Source organism: Eleutherodactylus coqui, chromosome 3 (genome assembly GCF_035609145.1).
Source record: "Eleutherodactylus coqui strain aEleCoq1 chromosome 3, aEleCoq1.hap1, whole genome shotgun sequence".
Taxonomy (NCBI): domain Eukaryota; kingdom Metazoa; phylum Chordata; class Amphibia; order Anura; family Eleutherodactylidae; genus Eleutherodactylus; species Eleutherodactylus coqui.
In genome coordinates this window covers 277,952,910-277,970,272 of record NC_089839.1, presented here as the reverse complement: position 1 = coordinate 277,970,272, position 17,363 = coordinate 277,952,910, and the positions used below count along the sequence as shown (strand labels likewise).

At 44.4% G+C, this 17,363-nt stretch overlaps 1 protein-coding gene across 1 annotated transcript in view; it reads left to right on the top strand.

The window, feature by feature from the left end:
• Positions 1-10,863: 10,863 nt before the first annotated feature.
• BRINP2 (BMP/retinoic acid inducible neural specific 2) overlaps positions 10,864-17,363 on the top strand; it is a 300,129-nt gene continuing 293,629 nt past the window's right edge. The window contains exon 1 of the mRNA XM_066597484.1: positions 10,864-11,583. The gene's annotated coding sequence lies outside the window, so the exon portion shown is untranslated. The remainder of the gene's footprint in view (positions 11,584-17,363) is intronic.

The window sequence follows — 17,363 nt, the reverse complement described above, 5'->3', positions numbered from 1 at the left end:
AGCACCAAAATGCTCGAGTGCTCGTTACTCGAGTCGAACTTTCAGTGATGCTCAAGAGTTCGTTTCGAGTAACGAACCCCATTGAAGTCAATGGGCGACCTGAACATTTTTGTATATGACTGGTGCTCCGCTAAGGTTTTCATTTGTGAAAATCTTAGCAAATCACCAAAGTCATGTAAAAAACACAGAAATGGATAGGGCAGGCGAGGAGCAACATGCAGGGCTGCATTTCGGGCTCCGAGGTCTCACTATTAAGCCACAATAGTGGCAAGAGTGAGACACCCCCCACTGTCAGCATAACGTTCTCCTCTTCCACAGCTGTAACAGCTGTGGCAGAGAAGAACGATGTTAGCCCATTGAATTCAATGGAGCCGGCAATACAGCCGGCTCCATTGAAAGCAATGGGCTACCGGCGAGCGCGGGATGAATTTTCGGGAAAGGCTTAAAAATATAAGCCCTTACCTGAAAAAGAAAGATTTTAGTGTAAAAAAGAATAAAAATGCAGGCATTCTCTTCAATGGAGCCGCTGCTGCTGCCGGGGACTCCATTGAAGACAATGGTCCGCTGGCACACCTGAATTCTTTTTCAGGGAAGGGCTTTACATATAAGCTATTCCCTGGAAATGAATTAAAAGTGATTTAAAAAACAAAAAAAATAGATACTCACCTCCCTTCAGCTGCCGGGGCACAGCCGCGTCTTCTCCTGCTGTCCCCTGCACTGTGGTGCTGAACTGCTGTCATTCAGCTGAGAGCTGCGCTGAGCCAATCAGAGGCAGCATTCACTCACCCATTCATGAATTCATGAATGGGTGTGAGTGAGATCTGCCTCTGATTGGTCAGGCTGTGACCAATCAGAGGCAGCTCATTCAGCAGGCAGGGATTTTAAATCCCCGGCTGCTGAATACTACAGAGAGCAGTTCAGGAGAACTGCCAGCTGGCCGCAGCTGAACTCCGTCTGCCGGGACCAGGTGAGTATATATATATATTTTTTTATTTTTACACATTTCTGGATGAATTGCAGGGAAGGGCTTATATATTTAAGCAGGCAGCCCATTGCTTTCAATGGAGCCGGCTGTATTGCCGGCTCCATTGAATTCAATGGGCTAACATCGTTCTGCCGGGACAAGGTGAGTATATATTTTTTTTAACCTTTTACACATTTTAGGATGATTTTCAGGTAAGGGCTTATATTTTTAAGCCCTTCCCGAAAATTCATCCGGCGCTAGCCGGCAGCCCATTGGTTTCAATGGAGCCGGCTGTATTGCCGGCTCCATTGAATTCAATGGTCAGTGCTTGTTTAATCAAGACGAGCACCGCGTGTAACGAGCATCTCGAGCACCCTAATACTCGAACGAGCATCAAGCTCGGACGAGTATGCTAGCTCATCTCTAAATATAATAGATTGGCGGGGGGGGGGGGGGGGGTTATTAGTTGTGTGTAACTGCACTCCTCAACATTGAAATTGCAGAACAAAAGTTCTAAAGGTCTACAAATTGAAGAAGTGGAAGGTTTAGCTAAGACTTACAAATGATCAGAGTCAGATCGAAAGCAAGTTTTTTTCAGGCACCTTAAACCTCACAAATTGGGTGACGTCTTGCGATATGATAGTGCATTGCGCCCTGTTTGTCAGTGTGCCAGTTATCACCACTTGTTGCAAACTGAGAGGGACAGAATCCTTGAACCGAGAGACCTTGGTTTATCACTATGGCAGATCACTACATACGCAGGCCGAGATGTTAACATTGTACAACATTGCATGTACCAATGCCTGTGAGAACAACCGGGAACTCGAATGACAGCTAGAGATGCACAAAGGCAAACTTCATCAGATTAGAGGAGTGGCGCGTAGTGATCCATTTTGTACTACCAGTGAAAGTGGATGTCACATCCCAAGCCTACAGCGTCGAATAGTGTCTACACAAATCACCAGAAGGAGCTTTGAATGGAGGTCTATCCTCTTCAGTGATGTGTCTCGCTTTTCTCTTGAACCCAATGATAGTTGGAGATTGATCTGCAGATCATACGGCCAACGCCATGAAGTAGCCTCCATGAGGGAATGTCACACCGGTCCTACTATCAGGATTATGGTGTGGGGTGGCATTATGTACACTACCTGGACTCCTCTACTCTTCATTCCAGGTACACTAACAGCTCAGCATTATATTGGTGGTGGAACCAGTGGAAAGGCCATTTCTCCGAAGTGTCTCAGGAGTAATTTTTCAACACAATAACACCAAGCCACATGTTGCTCGTGCAACTGTGAGCAGCCTGCGTGGCCTAGACATGCCATGGTCTGCAGTATCTCCCAACTTGTCTCCAATCTAGTAAGGTGACCGATTTAGATGGGACATTTATGCTTTGGGACCCTGTGTCCTGCTGTCCCCAGGGTCCCAAACAGGACAGCTTTTTGTCCTGCTTCTGGGATGTCTGGTAATTACTCCGTGGCACTGCTACGGGTGTACATACTGACAGCAGTGTGTGCACCCAGGTTCCTTCTACTCTAACCAGAGAAGAGAGGAGGCATCCGTGTGCACACACTTCCGCCCGCAGTAGTGCCAAGAACAGAAAAAGCGACCATTGGTGCAGGTTTTGACAGGAAATTAGCTGTATATCCGTAACTGACTTCATACTGTGCGGTGTTTCCCCAATACCTCCTCTGAAGGTTTCCTGCAGTCAGCTCTCCCTGACCTCTGGTTTCCAGCAGCCTGGTCAGGAGCAGCACCGCTGTTCAGGTGAGGCCACTACAGGCCTCTGGGAACCGGACGCTGAGGAGTGCTGACAGCAGGAAGTCTTTGGTGGAGGTATGTTCCTCATAGCATTAAATTGGTACCAATGCAAATAAGGGAGATGGAATAATATATCCACAGTACCACCTATTGGAAGGCAGCATTTCTTCGAGCCAAAGTAAGACTCTTTATACAAGCCTTATAACAATGACTGGGAATTAAAAGCAAAGCAGACTCCATGTACAGACAGCTGTGTCAGGGTATTTGCCCTTCATCAGTATACAGTAGGCATTTGGCTTTGCTGGTGAGATGCCTGGGATGGGGGTCATAAACTCTATTTTTTTTCCTTAGGGAGAGCACTTAGACAGTGAATAAGGAGACTCAAAAGGCTATTCATGCTCCTCTGGGTAATATGCAAATAAGGGAGATGGAATAATACCTCCACAGTGCCACCTATTTCCAGTCATTGTTACAAGGCTTGTATAAAGTGTCTGACTTTGGCAGAAGGAATGCTGCCGTCAAATAGGTGGCACTGTGGAGGTATTATTCCAATAGTACAAATTTTGACTGATTTTTGGATGCAAAAATGCTGCTGAATTGCCCATTTAAATATACCTCAGTATACTGTGAGACAACATAGAATCATAACCAGAATTAGAGAGCAAACCTATATGGTGCTACAAGATTATATCAATAGCCCATCCAGTGCTCCAGCTAGGAAAAAAACACAGGGCGTTCCTCCCTGTATTTTTTCAAACAGCCCTGTCCTTTTTATAATGACGAAGGAAAAATTATACGTTATGATAAGCCCCGCCCCCTGACCACACCCCTCTGTCCCACTTTGACTCTGGGGAAATCTGGTCACCTTATATCTAGTAAATCTGGGATGTCATTGGTTGGTGATTGTAAAGGAAGCTGCCAGTAATGCCCAAGATTTGCGTGCCCAAGTGCATTTAGCACGGCAGAACATTCCTCTGACAACCACTGATAGTGTTGCTGATAGCATGCCAAGGTGTAAACGTGTATATTTCTGCGCGTGGCGCTCATAATTAATGCTGAATAAATATTGATGTTTTGAATATCTTGCCTTCATTTTTTCATCATTTGCATATCATTAACATGTCTATCAGTCTTGCAGTTTAAATGATTCCATGACTTTCCCTTCTTGGTGTTGCAATTTGAACGTTGAGGAGTGTATGAATTTAGTACACGGAGCGGTGGGGCACATTTGTTATTGGTGTTCTGCCAGAATTCTGGTGTAGGTTGCATGTTTTTTTGGGCACAAATCAATTTAGACAAATTTACTATTGGTTTGTGCCAAAAAGAACAGATGTTACGCCTCTCACTTCTCTTTTCAAAAGCATCTAGAAAAGGGGGCGTGGCTTGCTGCTTTGTCAGGATTTAGAGACAATTAGGATATGCGACTCTTTAGAAAGTTACAGAATGTGTGACAATCTCACTCCAAAGGTACAAAGTGACTCTACATCTCTAGACATATTTAAAGGTGCAACAAATGTATCAACATGGTGCGACATTTGATACATTTGTCCCATTTTACACAGGAAAAAAAACGAAAAAAAAACTGCTGGATAGCTGGTATCAAAAAAATCCCCTAATGATAAGTATCCCCCCCACCCCAATTCCTCCAATTACTGTGAGTGCAAAATAGAATTTCTTTAGTCTTGCATTCCAATAATCCAGAAAGTCTGATGGTCCAGCATGGGTTCCTGAAACAGGACTGGAATATGACATGTAATGTGAAACACATGACTGAGCAGATACAAATTTCTGCTCTTTAGGGCTCTTACCCACTTGCGTCTTTTTTAATGCTGCGATATTGCTGCCTAAAGCTATTGTCAATGGGACTTACTAATGTTAAAAACGCATCGCAAGTTTGTGCTTTGCAATTTTTGTGTGATGCGTTTTTAACATTAGAAAGACCCATTGACAATTGCTTTAAAAAAAATGCAGCGATATCACAGCGTTTAAAAACACAAGTGGGTAAGAGCCCTAAGGGCTTATTCCGACGTGCGTATAACGGCCAGGTTTTCACACCTGACCGATATACGCTGTCCCTCTCTACAGGTGGAGGAGGCAGGCGGGGCCGGGAGCAGTACACTGAGCCCCCTCTCCACTGTTTGCAATGGAAGGGGCGGGATGGGGGCGGAGCTAAGTTCTGCCCGCCCCTCCCCATGCAAATAGTGGCAAGGGGCGGAGTGGGGCGGGAGCTCAATGCACTGCTCCCGGCCCGACACGCCTCCTCCCCTGCAGAGAGAGACAGCATATATTGGCCGGGCGTGAAAACCCGGATAATATACGCATGTCGGAATAAACCCTAAGGGTGCTTTTACATTTGTACTAGGGATTTCACTTTCCTGCTCCGTTTAGGGGCCAGGAAAAGGGATTCCCCACAGCCTAATGGTTCTGTCTTGACTATAATGGGATCCGCCCACTTTCGGTCCTGCTGGCCGACCTTTGGTTCCGGTATTCTTCCAGTATTTTCAGTCAGATCTGCAAAGAAACCTCCGGCTAGAGATTTTGATGCAGATGTGAAACCACCATAGCTCTGTATCTAAGTAACCTAGCCAAGGTAAAGTGGCTCAGTGGCACCCCTTCCCCTCCTGGCAACCAGCAACCGGAGTTCAAAGGTTATGCAACAACCCACCCCCCTTCCTGCCCTTTATGTCCCTGAGCAAACGTATTTCTACCCGAACAAGCGCATTTTATATTATACTCTTCCACAGCTGCCTGATAATCCAAAATATTTGATAAACTGGAACTTATTAGGTCCCATTGTTGCCACATTTCAGGGCTTTTTCTGTAGTATGTGTAGTAGACGGCACACTTTCCTAGGTGTATTCCTTGGACTTAGTAGAGTACAGCCCCTCAAGCTTGCATGGTGGCACCAACTAACTTTTGAATGCTTTGGCACGCCAATTCCCCATGCAGTTCGTTATGGGGTGTATAAAAATAAATGTTCTGCTTTTTTCATTAGTTTAGAGCAGTGTTTTCTAATTCCACATCTCCCCCCCACACACCAACAGGCCATGATTTGAGCATATCTGTCTCAATAGCACCCTCCTTGACACTGTCAATATTTACATCACCAGTGCAATACCAAGGATATCCTGAAAACCGGACCTGTTGGGGGATCTTGAGAACTGGAATTGGGAGACACTAGTTTAGAGCAGGACATTGCATTGAAAATAGTTGCTGCATATATATCTGCTAATATAATATCACCAATGTAAACCAATATACAGATGGTACCTCACATTAGAGGGGTTATACCAGATTAGAAAAAAACCCTGTCTGCTTTCTGCCCCAAACAGCGCCACAGCTTCCCATTGGTTGTATCTGGTATTACAGCTCAGCTTTATTGAAGTAAATGGGGCTGAGCTGCAATACCATACTCAACCTGTGGACAACCGTGGTGCTGTTTTGGAAAGAAGGCAGCCATGTTTTTCTAAACCTGTACCATCCTTTAAAGCAACCTTCCAGTTCTGTGAAAAAATTGTGTCCCGGAACACGAGAGGGAGGGGGTATATTACCTGCAGGTGCTCTCTGCTGCCCTCCTATTCACCAATTTCTGAGCCCAATCTTCAGCCATTTAAAATAGCTGTAGCAATTTTCTATCTCTCTTATGCACACTGTTCACTACTCTGTGATAGGCCAGCTGTGGCCAATCAGAAAGAAAGTATATTGCATTAGTCAAACACTACCAATGCTCTGTGGGGGATTAGGTAGTCTAAAGATTGCATTGGCCGTCTTGAATGGTTGAAAACAAGACCTTTATCCAGTGGATTGGAGAGATGGTACAGAAGAACAACTGCAGATAATATTACCCCACTTACCTTCTTGGTCCCAGGACAGAATTTTCCCACAAAGCCGAATGGTTGCTTTAGGGCGTCTACCCACTAGCGATATTTTTTTTTGCGATGTGAGAGCCTCGCGCCTCACATGGCAGAGAAAAATCTGAAATATCGCTCATTGTCCACAATCGGGCCAGCGACAGCAGCGCTATCCCCATTCAAAACATAGGGAGTAGATCATGGACTTCTGACACAGCTGTGACAGCTGTGGCAGAAGTCTGTGATGCTATCCCATTGCTTTCAACGGGGTTCGAACTGCTGCTGCCAGCCTCATTGAAAACAATGAGCGATATCACAGAGTTTTCTGTCTGCCTGTGATTGGTTACAGTGCTCAGCCAATCACAGGCAGCGCTCAGCCATTCATGAATTTAATGAATGGATAAGCGGTGCCTGTGATTGGCTAAGAGCTGTGACCAATCACAGGCAGCGGTCAGCTGTCATTAAATAGCCAATGAGCGGTCAGCTGTCATCTCAGCCAATGAGACCAGCGATTTCTAGGGGGGGGGGGGGGATTTCTCAACCCCTGGCCTCCAGAAGACAAAAGAAGACTGATGTGCTGGAGAGAAGAGCCAGACAGCTCTTCTAGGTGAGTATAATTTTTATTTTTTACTTTTTTTATAGCTAGGGATGATTTTCAGTTAAGGGCTTACATTTCAAGCCCTTCCCCGAAAATCATTGCTGCGGGGGTTACCTGCAACCCACTTCTTTGAATGGAGCCGCAACAGTGTCAACTCCATTGAAAGCAATGGGATAGTATCATGGCTGTGGCAAAAGTCCGCGATGTACTCCCTATGTTTTCAATGGGACTAGCGCTGCTGCCACTGGCCCCTATGAAAACACTGAGTGATATTGCAGATTTTTTTCTCTGCGCTGCAAGGCTTGAGAGTAAAAATCGCAAATCAGTATGAAACCATTGAAAATCATTGATTTCATAATCATCACTCTTGCATCGCAAGAAAAAATAATGCTAGTCGGCAGGCATGGTGCAGGTTTGAAAAAACATGGTTGTATTCTTCCCAAAACAGTGTCACAGTTGCCACCAGGTTGAGTGTGGTATTGCAGCTCAGGCTCATTTACTTTAATAAAGCTGAGCTGTAATATCAGATACAATCCATGGGTAGAATTTTGTCTGGAAACCAGAGGGTTGCTTTAGGATGAGCCTATAGAAATAATAATTTCTAGTTATGCACTGAAATCCTAAGTTTGTATTAGCACCCCCACACTACTGAGGAGCTTCAGCCTTTCGCATGTCAAGGTCCGACAACTAAAGATACCTTTCCACAGTGCAGCTATTCTTCAGCTGGTTGCTTAGAAAAGTCATTGAAGCATTCGTGCTTTTACACTGAACGATGATTGTTGATTAGTAGTTTGCCGGGATGTTGTCCATAGAAGGGATCTCCACACAATTTTTTGCAAGTCGTTCCAATACGAACAACTGTGACTTTATACACGATGACTTTCGATCAGCCACCAAATACTTTTTAGGTAAGTTGAAACTAAACGACTAGCAACTTGTAAGCTAATTATCACTGGTCACCCTATTTACACTGAACAACTATAGTGGGAATTTGCCCTTTCAAGCGACTATTCAGCCAGTATGCAAATAAGGAAGATGGAACAATACCTCTGCAGCGCGATCTATTGGATGGCAGCATTCATGCAAATCAATATCCGACCCTTTATACAGGTCTTAACAATGATTGAGAATTGAAAGCCTAGCCAGAATCCATGCACAGACAGCTGTTTGCCCCTCATCAGTGTGCAGTAGGATTCTGACTTGGCTAGTGAGAGACGCACAATGTGAGTTGGGAGGAGTATTGTCTCTCCTTTTAGCACCTAGAAGGTGAGTGAGGAGACTTATAAGGCCATGCATGCTTCTCTTATATGTAAATAAGAGAGATGGAACAATACCTCTGCAGCGCCACCTATTGGATGGCAGCATTCCTGCAAATCAATGTCCGACACTTTATACAGGTCTTAACAATAGTCATCCTGTGTAAAGGTACCTTAAAGAAGTTTTGCAGGAAGATTACTATAGATGACATCCTCAAGATAAGTCATCAATAGTTGATCGTCTGGGGTCCGTCGCTCTGGACCCCGAACGATCAGCTAATTGTGCGTCCACTGACAGCACAACAATTACACAGAGGCCAAAGTGGAAGTCCCTGCTCCGACCTCTGTGAAGTGGCAGACTCTTGTAACTGCAGGCAGCGCTTGCGTAGATTTCAATGAGACCCAGAATTACAGTTACAAGCATGAGCCACTAAACAGAGGTCATAGCAGATACTTCCGCTCCGATCTCGGTTAATTGTGGCGCTGTCACCGGGTGCACAGTCAGCTGATCGATCAGGTTCCTGAACGACGGACCTCAGTCGATCAACTATTGAATACTAGAGATATGCGAGTATACTTGCTAAGGCACATTACTCGAGCGAGTAGTGCCTTAGCCGAGTATCTCCCCGCTGGTCTCTAAAGATTCGGGGAGCGGCGGGGGAGAGCGGGGAGGAACGGAGGGGAGATCTCTCTCCCTCTCCCCCCCCCCCCCCCCCCGCTCCCCGCCGCAACTCACCTGTCACCCACGCCGACCCCCGAATCTTTAGAGACGAGCGGGGAGATACTCGGCTAAGGCACTACTCGCTCGAGTAATGTGCCTTAGCGAGTATACTTGCTCATCTCTATTGATTACCTATCCTGAGGGTAGGTCATCAATAGTATTCTCCCTGGAAAACCCCTTTAAGGTAACCTTCGCCTTCTAAAGGGGTTGTCCACGTTGTAACACCTGTGGACAACACCTTCCCCATGCAGTGAAATAACAAATGGCGATATACTCACCTTTCCCCACTTCCTCTGTGTCTTGCCCTGATGCTCGGTCCCCCCATTCCAGTCTCTGTTGACAGCTGCCGCCCCTCCTGGTTAACAGGACGTTACAGAGGTGCAGCCGATAACAGAACTCAGCGATCTCTGTTATTGTCTGCGCCATTTACTTTACTGCATGGGGAAGTAGTTGTCCATAGATGTTAAAACTCGAACAACCCCTTTAACAAAATTCTCCTCCAATATATTTTATTGGTTATTAAAGGACAATGTATCAGACCATATGGAAGACATTATAACTAAGACATGCCACGGTGGTATGATATGACGAGACATCACCATCTCCATGATAAGTATGTCCTCATCCCATTACAAGTGTGCGGAGAATAAGGAGACAACCCAATTTTGAGACATTACATGATGGGCAGTATAATTATCTTAAAACCGCATGTTTACCATGCAGAAAAGCGAGGGAGAATAGAGGAAAGAACTACATAATGGAGGCAGCTGTCTTAAACCCAAAGGAAATGCTTATTGTCTGTTCTTTTTCTCGCAGCTTAAGTACTTTTCCATAAAAAAAAAAAAAAAAAAACTACAGCAATTCAACAGCTAGAATGAAATGACTAATATTTAGCATACTGTTAGGAAATGCACTTACATACCAGGAGTTAAGCGAATGTACTTTTCACGGCAAAAGTAGGGTTTTTGTGTGCGAACGGCAACAAAAAGAACATAATTCTAAAGGACTATAATCATTTTGGGCATGCCCTAGCCAATTATCCTGATTATAAAGCATGCACATGTTCCAATGTCCTTGGAAAGCAAAATTTGGCCTCCCGGTAGCACCTTCCCCGTTCCCACCACCTCTGCATCTCCGAGCAGAAGGTGTGGGAGGAATCAGCGAAGGAACAAACACTTTCTAATCTACGTACATGGCAGCGATCACAGTTCTTGCATCGATATTTCATCGGATAGGGCATTACGGGAAATAATTGTAATTCCACTTTACGGCTGCTGTCCCCTTTTTTTTTTTTTTTTTACGCTACAACCTGTGTTGAGTAGAAATTGCTGCTCTGAATTGTTATTACATGATATACTATCTCTTGGGTGTCTTATTACATTAAGGATCAGGGATTGTAGAACAATTGGTTTCAAACTCAGCTACTTTAAGTGGAAATAAGAGACTTAATAGATTTGTAAATCCAGGCAGCTGCAGCCCTAACTCCCCCCTCCACCCTTGCTGCAATTTTCTATAAGATATTGTTCAACGTTGGATGCTCTAGAAATCACTGAACGGGTTAAAGCACAGAGCTCGAAGTTATCCAATCAAGTGTCGCCCTAGGGACGGATTTAACCAATTGTTGTGCGGCGGAGGCGTAGCTTTCGGTGCCATTGGCTGCAGTGGGACAGGCATGGAATAGGGGGAAAAGGATGGGAGAGAGTTTTCACACTGACTTGGTGCTGAACTGGTGCTTGTGAATCCTGCAGGTAACAACACACTTAGAAGCTGCGAGAGAGACACACAGGAGGCAAAAAAAAAAAGGAGACAAAAAAAGGATATTAAGAAAAGGAGACACAGGAGCTGGGAGGCGATTGACACCTTAAGTATACACAGTAGAGTCGGCATCACATCAGTGACAGATCTTCTCCATGGCAAGACAATGGGAAGCAGACAGACCTTGATACAAGGGAAAAAAAAGCGTAAGAAAAGCAGGATGCTGGCAGTGACCTTATAGAAGGATTGCACGCTGTGCTCCATACATTCCACCGAGATGATTGACATCTAGCCAGACACAGGACATGCACAGCTATAGACATACATTCGAAAGCACGCAGCTCATCTCCTTACAGGGGGTGCAAGGGTGCCGTGCACATCATCCTCTGTCCCCAGGTGACTTTTTGACCCGGAGATCCACCTTATTGATCCCAAGGATTGATCTGATGTCTGGTTTTTGGATTTTTCATGGACAAAGACAAGTGGACTGAGATGCAGCTAATCTGCAGTTGCCCAACTTTCGGTCTGGCATCTGGGAAACTATAAGGATCAAGGACCAGGCGGCATCGTTACATACAGTGCTGGATCCCAATTTTTTCTTGCTGTCAAGGCTATTGTTGGACATTTGATTGGCAGTGCCAAGGTGGTGTGGGGCCCCCTTTGATATTGCCCTTTGGGTAAGCTATTCTTGATTCTTTTTTTTCTTAAAGCTTATTCTAATTGCAATGATCTCCTCTAAGATATAGGAGATGTAATTGCTGGAAGTAAGAGTGCTCAGCTTCCAGTTTGATTGGCTGCAGGAATGCTCCGTAGATATTCCTTATGTTTGTACGCCACTGCATGGGGATTATTTATAGCTGATTGAAGTCATCTTTGGAAAGGTATATATTAGAACCCTTTCTTACCCTCTATTAACCCATAGGTATCGGCCATGTTTAGAATCCTATAGCCGAGTCTTGAATGGGTTAAACTTCTTTCCCTGCAATAATGCTGTAGGGCACCACTCCATTGACCTGTTCCTTGCTAAAGAGACCCACAAGGCATTGCTCCATTAATCACTTTATCGCTGGGTTTTATGTTCTCAGTGCACTGCAGAAAATCTAATAACCCTCTTGAATAGAGGTTGTGTTACCCCATAAGTGCTAGTAGGGGCTAACAGTGCAGACTCTGCCTATATAGCAGCACAGGGGTATCTTCAGACTTGGTGAAGATCCGTCTCCCAGCTCAGTTAGCAGGCCATAGGTAGCAATGCTACTTGAATTTTACATCTAGGGGATAGACACCAGACCCCTTAGTTAATAAATGCACTGCATTTGAGTTGCAATGCCGTAAAGAGATTCTACAGCAGCTGTGCCTCTAGTGAACTTGCTACAAAATAACTAGTCATCTTTGGTTATAGTATCGAGAATAGAACAGAACACTCCCAGGTCATCCACCACTTCTAATGTATAGGAATCAACAAACTCCAATAGCCCCCACCCCCACCCCATGACCACCAAACTCCAAGTTGAGGCAATAAGTGAATAATTGCTGCTGTTAATATGCCTACTTAGCGCCATTACTCTAAAGAAGTTTTTTTTCTTCTTCTCCCAAATGTCTTTTCAAGGTAGAAAAATTTCCAGTCTTATAGCAAATCAATCTACTCTATAGTGAACAATGCAATCGGTCACCCTTCAGTGATGTCCACCAGCAGTAAGCATCGCTATGAAACCATGAATAATGCTCTTCAATTTTGGAGAAGGGAGGTAGAGGGGAACGTAATGTTCGGCTGCAAAATACCTCGGAATAGGAATTGTTGAGTCTTAGTTTAGAAAAAAAAAAAAAAAAGAACACCTACTATTCATTATTGCTCAAGGTTCCTGAGGGCATCGTGGGCCATTCGGAGAAAAACGGGCAAAATAAAAAAAAAACAAGAAGCAAATAATTGATTGGACATAGGGATGAGTTAATGGTAGATATGAATGGTACACTGTATGGAACCACAGCTGTGCAGTCACGCTCCTATAGGCAAATTAGAGTTCCCCTCATGCCCTCTGGCCTCATAACAGGTTGTTTATGGAAAATTATAAAAGCACCAGGGCCCACTTATACGGCGCCGCTAAGTCCAGCCGCGCAGCTGAGGCTGTGATATCGCTATATAGTCTTATCAATATTACAATGTGACAATCTCCTTTTAATTTGGTCACATCATTCATTTGCTTTTCCTTTAAAATCGATGCAAATTTCCATTGGTGTATGGAGCAGCTGCAGTATCATCCGACGGCTCCTGTACGTTCTGGGCAGCGTTTTTTTTTAGGAGTCTGGGCAGACTATTTTTTTCTAATGCCACATTCCGTATGAGAACGATCGCTTGCAGTCCTTCGGAGCCGGGGATGCTGAGTCTGGAGGTGCAGTGTAGGCACAATCCGAGCTGCTGGCTTTTTTTTTTTTTTTCCTTCCCTTTGCTGTATTGATTGCATTAAAACAATGATGAATCTGCCAGGCGAAAAGCAGCATTTATCCAAAAGCAAGGAGCATGAATGTGAGATGCAGAGAAGTCCCAGCTCTTCCTAGCAGTAGTTATTATACATTGCGTGTCATCTTTTTTGACTTGCTGACATGATTGATGCCGGCCCATATGCTTTCACTAACCCTCACATTTCCAGTAAAAGGGCTGAACCCTACGCCTATGACATAATACACCAGATTCATCCTCAGTCTGTCGGAGAGGCTTCTATTCTCTAGTAAACATGCTATGATAGCTAAGTGACAACCGTGGGTGAGAAATGCAGAACATTCCCTCCAAAGTTTTTATTTTTTTTTTTTCTGCATTTTTCCCATTTTTCCCGTGGGTGGACGATTCTGAAGATCTTATTTTGATTGACTATATTGGCTTCAATATAACAATAACAGTCATTAAAGTACCAGGTTGTTTGCCAGCTTGTTGGCACCAACAAAATGTCTTATTGCCAAGGCAGGATTCACCTTGTCATTAATAAGCAAGGAAAACAAACAGCAAACAAACTCTTCGTTCTTATGGGAGAAATATCATTTCTGAGACCCAGACATATTGCTCATGCTCTCAATGTCTCCTGCAATTCAATGGCAGACTGCTTGTTTGCTTGCCCGTCTGTCTGTCAGTTTTCCTAAATCTGTCTCTTCTGTCCCATAGTTGACATTGTTGGTGCTTCGGCACTTCTTCTCCCTGCATGTCTAGTGTGCTGATCAGCTCTTGTCTTCCTTCTATGCTCTGGCATGTCCCTCGGAGATAGCAAAATTTGTCAACTGATTGTGTTGTGTGCCAAAAGGAAACGCCTCTAAATGCAAAGCAACTACTCCGTTCTTCATGCCAACCTTACGATCCATAGGCCTGGATGTAAACAGCTGGCACCAACGGATAACCTTCTGAGATGACCCTTGTGTTCTTCGATCTGAGCTCCTAATTGATACCCCTTATATAATATATATATAAACCTGGCTTAGGTGCTCCATAAGATAGATGCATATGATTATATATATATATATATATATATCATGACCATTCAGTTATACTCTGTAGTAGATAGCCCCATGGGCGTCATGAAGAAAATATCAGGTCCCGGCAAAGAGCTTCTAAGAAGATTTAGAAGCTTCACTGTCCTTGGCTTCCTTGATACTGCCCCATGCTCTTTTAAGTATTGACCTAGACAAGTTACAGATATTGCTCTAAACTCTTTGGCATTAGGTTTGACTCCGCTGAATCTCCCCTGTAGAATCATCCACGGCATGATAGTGACGAAGGAAGTCATTTGACTTGGTGCAGCGCTAAGGAGTGTAAAGGTTTATAAGGGCAACTTTAGTAATGATATATCGGTAATTCACAAAGCTCTGTGAATGTCTCTGGAGCCTCTCCGAAATTGGAGATAAGTAGAGATCATGGGGGCAGACATTTTTTTCTGGACTTCCTCTCAGTAGGCTCAATGAAGAATAGAAGAGTCAACCTCTGCCCAGATTGAAATGTCTGTTAATAGTGACAGAATAATAAATGATATTAACCTGTGCATCAACTGAAGATGAGATAAAAGACAGCTGTGGGTGGCTGTACAACTTAGGGTCCGTTTGGACCAAACAATTTATCATGTGAACGAGCGAAGGACGTTAGAGAAACAGAAACATCGTTGACTCGTTCAAGCGAGAAATCATTCAGTCGTTCACATTCTCTGTATAAGTGATGAAGAACGATTGAACGATCGGTATTTAAACCGAACAATTAGCGAACGAGCCAACGGTGATCTTTGGGCCGGCATAAGATAATAATTTATCGCTCGTCATTTGAGCGTCGGCTGCGTTTACACTGAACTATTATTGATCATTTTTGCTGGTTTGAACAATTTTTTGAAGGATGATCATTCCTTTAGACCAGTGTTCCCCAACTCCAGTCCTCAGGGACCGCCAACAGGTCATGTTTTCAGGATTTCCTCAGTATTGCACAGGTGATGTCATTATCATCAGTGCCTTAGACATTGCCACAGGGGTTCTTACCATAGGATATCCTGAAAACATGACCTGTTGGTGGTCCCTGAGGACTGGAGTTGGGGACCCCTGCTTTAGACGGCCGCTGGCCAGCGCTTGTGTGGCCGAGAGCTATCTCATCTGATACCCCAACTGTTTTGAGATGCAGAGAGGTAGAGAGTCGCTGACACTTCTGGCAGCAGCTTATCTGCTTGAGAACAAAGGGATCGATAAGTTGAAATCCAACTGCCCAATCCTTATCTTCTCCAACATCTGCCATTGGGGTGAGTTAGAAGGCCTCCATACACATTAGATTGAAAGGAATCATGAAAATTTGTGGACATGGAGGCGCAACCCTCATGAAATGCTATTCAAGTAGGTAGTTTTACCCGATAGAGAATACCCGCTGTTCTCCAGAACGGTAGCGAGGATGGGAGAAATGTCCACTATCTCTCACACCCATTACAGTAATTTCCAAGGAAAGGGCTGCATCTCCGAAATGTGTTAAATATTGGCAATTTTTTTAAACTTTTAATGAAAAATTGGGTAAAACTACCTACTTGATAGTTTATGGTTAATAGTTAACTTATAATTTTGGTACAACTCCTTTAAGGTTATCCCCTATCCAAAGGATAGGGGATAACTTGCTGATCAGTTGAGGTATTACCGCTGACACCCCAACTAATCCTAAGAACAGGGGTCCTGTGTCCCCCGTTCTCCTCCCTGTGGGTTTACTGACCCCCGCTGTGAGGAGGAGAATGAATGGAGTGTAGTCATGCAAGTGTGTTGCTGTTCCATTCATTTTCAATAGGAACGTGAACGCGGCTGCAGAGATGGCCGAGCAGCAACCACTCCATCAGCCGCATTGAAATGGAGCACTGGCCGCGCATGCTTGGCCAGCACTCTATTCATTCTGATGTCTCTGCAGGGGAAGAAGCAATCCTGCGGTGACTGGCGGAGGGAGACACAGGAACCCCTTTCTCGAGATCGGTGGTTGTCTCAGTAGAGACTCCCATCGATCATCCACTATATTAAGGGGATAGGGAATAGGTGATGGGCTGTAATTCTGGTACAGCCCATTTAACATTGTTTAGGTGTAAAATGATAGCTGAGATGGGTAAGGTGGTCATAGGTGAATATTATTATCATACAAATTATAGGCACAGGTAATATTATTCCATAAGCACTAAAAAGGTGCAGCATTATTATTTATTGCACCAACATATTCACAAAGCTCTGTAAATGTCTCTGGAGCCTCTCCGAAATTGGAGATAAGCAGAGATCATGGGGGCAGACATTTTTTTCTGAACTTCCTCTCAGTAGTCTCAATGAAGAATAGAAGAGTATACAATCTGTAATCACTGACCTCGGTCCCTGTCCCCACTGGAGCCCACAGTCTAACTCCTTCCCTATCTGGAAAAACAGCAGACACCTTTTTATAGTCCGAGTCCAATCCCATTAAGTAACTTTTTTTTAACATTTCCTATTTTATTGTCAAATTTGGAAAACTAATGGTTAGAAAGGGAAAGATAATTAAAGGGGTTATCTAGTTGTAAACTGTTGGTGGCCTATCCTCAGGATAGGTCATCAATAGCAGATTGGCTGGGGTCCGTTCCCCGGGACCTCGTCAATCAACTGTTCTCTGGGGCGGCGCATTTATGAACTGAGCTGATTTCTGCAGGAAGCAGACAGTTCTGTTCTTTCAGCAGTGGCCAAGCTTGGTATTGCAGGCAATGTTACCATTGAAATGAATTGCAACTTGTCCTGCAATACCAAGCCTGTCCACTGCACTGAGCACGGAGCTGTCTGCTTCCTGCAGAGATCAGCTCAATGAATAATTGTGCCATCCCGACAAAGAGCTGATCGGCAGGGGTCCCTAGCAATGTATCCCAGCTGATCTACTATTGGTAACCGATCCTGAGGATAAGCTATGGATACTTTACAACTGGACAGCCCCTTTAATATGCATGTGATGACAATACAACAA